Raw genomic sequence first — 7,220 nt, 5'->3', positions numbered from 1 at the left:
TTTATTTTCAGAATTCGTAAACATAAGTTAAAATATGTTCAATTAAAATAAAATATATACTATACTAGACTATAATAACCATAATGGGGTATAATTTTTATTTTGTTTAACCCCTCATTTTGGTTATCCATTTCCATCACTATTGTCGGATCTTCTTCATCAAATAATTAGACCTATTAGATGGAAATATTAAAAAGCTACACTTCACAAGTTCTCAGGTTCGAATCTCGTCACCAACAAACATATATAATATTAAACATAAAAAAATGCATATAAGTTCTCAGGTTCAAATCTCATTAACAACTCTCATTAACAACAAATATATATATATTATTATTTAGAAAGATACATATAATTTTTCAGCTTACAATGTTACCAAAAATAAATATTTACATTATTATTTATGAATAAGGTCTAATCAACCATATGCTATTGATATTATTTGAACTTAACTTAATTTTATACACAATGAAAATTATAATTATATAATCGTTATTCAATATTTTAATATTTATATAGAATTTTAATAAAGTTATATAAAACAAAAATGAATATATATATATATATATATATATATATATCAACCAAAACCAGTACCGGGGGTAAGCTAGTAACTATTAAAACCTAAAATTAAGTAGACTAAAAATGAATCATAATGTATTAATTGAACATGTTGTGAATTGCACATATTAGGATGTATAGCTCTTAAGCTAGTATCGTTAAGGCTAAGAAAATCATCTTGTTGGTAAAATAATTTTACTCCCATTTTATTGCATTTATAAATATTAAGCCATAAACATTATTTTGATTCATTTAGTATGATTTACAAATGAACAAAAGATCAATAAGTCTTCATATTGTTCATTTTAAAAATTTGAAACAATAATGTGCCAAATAAATATACTACTTGCTAAGGGAAGGACCAGCCCAAAAACAAACAAGAGTCGAGCAAAGGCCTTTCCGGCCCAAAAAAAACAAGTCCAATAAAAGAAAGGCTTTTTTCTTAGCAGCCCAACAAGATAATAAGATAATTCACTATTTCTAGTCCATTTTAGAAGCTTGGATAGAAGTTTTTTAAGAATAAAACCTCCGGTACTAGTACATTCTAGAATCTTCATTATTAAGTTCTTAACCATATACCACGAGTCCTGTTTACAACATCATTCTCATCCACTCCTATAATTTTTTGTATCTAAAATAAATGTTATTTGAGTTTTGAACATTAACACAACCGGCCATTCATTTTCTCTTCTAAAATTAAAGATTTATTTTACGAATGATGTGTAAGTAATGACATGAAGTTCCTAATTGAAAAGCCTATTTGTATCATACATATACACACATGTGCCTATATATATTTTTATGAGTGACTATCTTCTATTTCCATATATTTTGTTTTTTGTTGTTGATTTACATTTTCTTTATATTTTAACCTACCATAAAGATTTGATAGGTTGTATTTTGGGTCTGGCTATCTTTTTTAACCATACAAGTATCATGTGTTCATATTTTTTTAAATTCCTATACTATAGTTGATATAAAAGAGATTCTGTCAAGCTAGCCAGTGAATTCATATGTTTTAGAAAAAAAGAGATCCCACAATTTGGATAGAATTATTTCGTAGTTATTTGGTAGTTGATATGCTTATAATGGACAACACACATAGAGTAAGTGGATCTCATTGTTCCCATAAAAAATGTTATTTTTGATTTAATTTTTTTCATTCTAGCACATTTTTACAAATTAACTACAAGCGAAAAACATGAAAAAATTAAATACATGTATTAGAAAAAATTAATAATTATATTAATGTATGTTGTTTAAGCCCATTTACATTATTGGTCATCAATTTTGGATTGACATTTTTGTATGTGGTTGACAAAACTAGTTGGTAGCCTTCTGTATTTATTATCTTTTTAATATAATGGTGATCCTTGTTGTTCAATATTAGCCTCTATTTAATATTTTTTTAATATAATGGTTATTATTTTATTCCAAAATCTTTACATAATATTTTTGTGTTAATATTTATAGTGAACCAATGAAGGAACTACTCCACAGTGCTAAGGATTACCTCTATGTTATAGGTATTGTATATAATTTAATAAATTAATGCAAAATATAAAATATACTTTTTATTTGCTAATCATTACACCATAAATTGAATTAAACAAGTGTTTTCTATCTTTGTTACAACGAATTAAACCCATGCTCATGACATTGGACCCTTGGTTGAGGATCCTATCAACACGTTATGAAAATCACACATCGAGTACATATTAAGAGGATGGGCTCGACCAGATGCAACAACATGAGGCCTCAAAAGATGGTGACTATACATCCAACCTGCTATTATAGGTGCGGAAGGGGAAAAAATTGCCTCCAATTGTTGGGAGCCACATCTTACAAAGCTAATTCTTCCAAATTAAGAATCTCTTGTTAGGTTTATTTGTAGTAGATAAATAAATAAGTCATGCTTATTTTTAGGAGATGACATGGTCTTCCACTGCTAGTTGCAGTTAGAGTTAGTGTAGTTGTGTGTCCGGTTTTAATTCTTTATTTTTCTTGTTTATGGTTTATGCACATTGTAAGGCTTTTATATAAGCCAAAGCTTCTTTGATTGAATAATATGAGATTGTTCTCTGATTATATTTTTGCAAGGCATTAGTTTGTTTTCTATCATTTGGTATCAGAGCCAAATACAGTGTGAAAAAGTTTGAGAGAAGTGAGTGTGTTAGAAGAAAAACACCAAAAGGAAAATGGTAGGACCGGGATATTTTACCGCACCGGTAGTTTCAAAATTCGATGGAGATTACGAAAACTGGAGCTTAGTCATGGAAAATCTTCTTTGTTAGAAGGAGTATTAGAGTGTCATTTATCTAGTATTTGGATCTAGTATTTGATGATCTGATAAGAATTGACACTACGAGTGCAACACAGAAGGCTATATTTGAAGAAGCAAAAATCAAGGATCTGAAGGCAAGGAATTATCTGTTCCAATCAATCGACAAGACCACCCTGAAGACTATCACCCAGAAAGAAACTACCAAACAATTGTAGGATTCTATGAAGGTCAGGTACAATAGAAGTGCTAGGGTGAAACGTGCACAACTACAACGGTTACGAAGGACGTTCGAAGTCTTAGAGTTGAAAGTTGGAGAGGGAGTGACATGATATTTTGCAAGAGTCATGGAAACGGTCAATGACATGAGGAACTGTGCAGAAATAATGGATGATGTCAAAATTGTTGAAACAATTCTTCGAAGTCTCACGGTGAATTTTAATGATGTGTTTTGCTCTATCAAATAATCAAAGGATATTGATACTCTTACAGTGGATGAGTTGCATGCATCATTACTTGTTCAAGAACGCAAGGTGACTGAGAAGGAAACTGAAGAACAAGTTCTACAAGTTGAACACGAGCCAGGAAATGCTCGAGGAAGAGGAAAGTGGGCATCTCAATGAGGAGGAAGCAGTTTTAGAGGACGTGGGAGAGGCATATCGTATGTCAACAGATCAGCAATCAATTGTTTTCGATGTGGAAAGGTAGGTCACTACCAATTTAAATGTACAAGCCTGAAGAAAGAGGCCAAATATGTTGAGTTTAATGAAGAGGATAAATTACTCTTAATGGCGCACAGAAACTTGGGTGTTGTTGATAACAAGGGGGTATGGTTCCTTGACTCTGGGTGTTTGAATCATATGACAGGAGAAAAATCATGGTTTAATGAGCTGGATGAAAGCTTCAGAACCATTGTTAGATTGTGAAATGGTTCATAGATGGTTGTCCAAGAAAAGGGGAAGATTAGAATTGAAGTAGAGGGAATAACAAAAGTGATGACCGATGTTTAATATATCCCAAATCTTACTAGCAATTTGTTGAGTATAGGACAACTGCGAGGGAAACAGCTGATAATTGTCATAAAAAATGGTGTATGCAAGATCTATCATCATTAAAGAGGAATGATTGTTGAGGCACGAATGACAGTTAATCGCATGCTTTTGATTAATGCAAAGAAGAAGCCGATGTCTGTGAGCTGTCTCAAAGTAGAGGAAGAAGATTTGGGAAACATTTGGTATAAGAGGTTTGGACACTTAAACAAAAACTTTATTCAACTTATGCAGAGGGAAGAAATGGTAGAAGGGTTACCAAATATCAAGGACACAGTCAAGGTGTGTACGATATACAATATAGGAAAACAACAGCAAGGAAAATTTCAGAAGGGAAGCAAATGGTGAGAAGATGGGAAACTAGAACTAATGCATGCTGATTTGTGCTGACCAATCACTCCAGTTTCAAATAGTGGTAAGCGATACTTACTAGTATTTGTTGATGATTTCTTATGAAAAACTTGGATATATTTCCTTGTAGATAAAGCTGAAACTTTTGAAGCTTTGAAAGTCTTCAAAAACCTTGTTGAAAAGGAAGCTAAAAATGTCATTCAAGGACTACAAATGGATATGGGTGGTGAATTTAATTCAAAAAATTCAACAAGTTTTGCTGAGATTAAGGAATAAAACTACAACTAACTGCATCATACACCCATCAATAAAATAAAGTGGCAGAGAGGAGAAATCAAACAATCATGAACATTGTTCGTTGTCTACTCTCAGAAAAGGAAATGCCAAGCTATTTATGGCCAGAAGCAGCGAGGTGGACAACTCATATTTTAAATCGAAGTTTTATAAAGATAGTAAAAGGCATGGTACCTGAAGATAGATGGACAGGAATCAAAGCAGGAGTTTCTTACTTTAGAGTTTTCTGTTCAATCGGTCATGTTCATATTCCTGAGCAAAAACAGATAAAGCTCGACGAACTCGCAGATGTATTTTCTTGGAGTTAGTGATGAAACAAGTGAAACAAAGGCCTATCGACTCCTTGATCTAATCACAAAGAAAATTATCATTAGCAGGGATGTCATATTTGATGAAAACTCTAAGTGGGAGTGGAATCTACACAACTCATCAGAGCAGAATGTTTTTGCTTGGGGAGATGATGGAGTGTGTGAAGAAGAAGAAACTGATGTAAAAAATATGCTGAAAAACCAGAAGAAGGAAATGATGAAGAGAATGGTGAAAATGTTGAAGATGAAACAGAAGCTTCATAGACAGGAACTCAGAGGGTAAGGAGAGAACCTGGATGGATGCGAGATTTTGTAAGCGGAGAAGAATTAAATGAAGAAGAATTCACAAATTTTGCTCTGAACGTCTACTATGATGGTCCAGTAAACTATAATGAGGCTATAAAAAAGGAAAGTGGAAATATGCAATGAAGTTGGAAATTCAGTCAATAGAAAAGAACAACACGTGGGAGCTTGTAAGCCTTCCATCTCATGCAAAGAAAATCGAGGTCAAATGGGTTTACAAAACAAAGATGAATGCAGATGGAAAGGTTGAAAAGTGCTAGGCTCGGTTAGTCGCGAAAGGGTATGCATAAACTGCAGGAGTGGACTATACTAAAGTTCTTGCACCAGTTGCTCGTTGGAATACAATCAGAAGTCTTTTAGCAATAGCAGCTCAGAAAGGATGGTGTGTTCATCAACTAGACGTGAAGTGTGCTTTCTTGTATGGTGAACTAAAGGAGGAAGTCTATGTAGATCAGCCTGAAGGGTTTATTCAAGTAAGGGAGGAATTGAGAGATATTTCATGAAGGAAGAATTGCAGAAAAGCAACTATGATCACACTTTATTTTTGAAAAAAGCAGGAAATAGAATCTTAATTGTGAGTCTTTATGTCGATGATTTAATATTTACTAGAAATAATGAGCTCATGAGTGCAGAATTCAAGGCTTCAATGAAAAGGGAGTTTAAGATGACAGACATGGGAAAATGAGTTTCTTTCTTGGAGTAGAAGTTCGAAATTTTTTTTGTGGTGGAACAAAATATCTCTCATTTCCCCCTCAAATCAAACAAATGATGGTATACACATCTGTCAGAAGAAATATGCCAAAGAGGTTCTTGAAAGATTCAATATGTGGAGTTGCAATGGTGTCAAGAATCCAATTATTTCAGGGACAATTATTTCAAAGGAAGGAAGCAATTAAATTGATGCAAAACTTTATAAGTAGGTTGGGTGTCTCATGTATCTGACGGTAACACGACCTGATCTAATATTTGTAGTATACTTAGTATCTCATTTTATGGCTAATTCTAGCGAAGAGCATATGTTGATTACTAAAAGGATACTGAGGTACTTGAAGGGAACGTTGGATTTTTGAATTTTCTATGGAAGGTCATTAAACACCAATTTTATGGGTTACACAGACAGTGATTATGCTCGCGACCTAAATGACAGAAAGAGTACTTATGGGTATGCGTTTCTGCTAAATGGTGCAACAATTTGTTGGAGTTTATAAAAACAAGACATAGTTACTTTGTCTTCTACCGAGGCTAAGTATGTTGCTGCAACATCAGCATCATGTCATTGCGTTTGGCTTAAAGGATTGTTGCAGGAACTAGGTGTTGTAGGTGCAGTGTGTATTGATATTTTATGTGATAATAGTTCAACGATTAAGTTGTAATGGAATCCAGTTATGCATCAAAGGACAAAATACATTGATCTAAGGTGCTATGCAACTGGTTTTTTGTGGAACCAATGATCAAATTGTACACATAATGACCAAACCAATCAGACTAGAACAGTATGTGAAGCTCAGAAATCTGCTCGGAGTTCAGAAGCTGGAAATTTTAAACTGATGTTGATTAGCATTTTCAGTTTAGGGGGAGGATTTGTTGGGTTTATTTATAGTTTAGATAAATAAAAATGTCATGCTTGTTTTTAGGCAATGACATGATCTTCAGCTGTTAGTTGCAGTTAGAGTTTGTGTAATTGTATGTCCGGTTTTAATTCCTTATTTTCTGGTTGATGGTTTCTGCAAGTTGTAAGCCATTTATATAAGCCAAAGCTTATTTGATTGAATAATATGAGATTGTTCTCTGATTACATTTGTGCGAGGCATTAGTTTATTTTATATCATCTCTTACATAGTTGATGCTGCCAAATTAAGACTCAAATTCCAAATCACTATTACAGAAAGGAATGTGAAAAAGAAAACAATAATTAGTTAAGTAAACCATGTTGATATGTACATAATGTTTTAATAAATTATAGTACTTATTACCAAGAATGGTAACTCTTGAAACTTTTGTTGAAAGTGAGTAAAGGGGCCATGACCAGTAGAGTGTCATTCCCCTTAATATATTGTTGTATATTTTTCAACT

Source organism: Apium graveolens, chromosome 6 (assembly GCF_009905375.1).
Source record: "Apium graveolens cultivar Ventura chromosome 6, ASM990537v1, whole genome shotgun sequence".
Taxonomy (NCBI): domain Eukaryota; kingdom Viridiplantae; phylum Streptophyta; class Magnoliopsida; order Apiales; family Apiaceae; genus Apium; species Apium graveolens.
Note: the sequence above shows the minus strand (reverse complement) of the source record.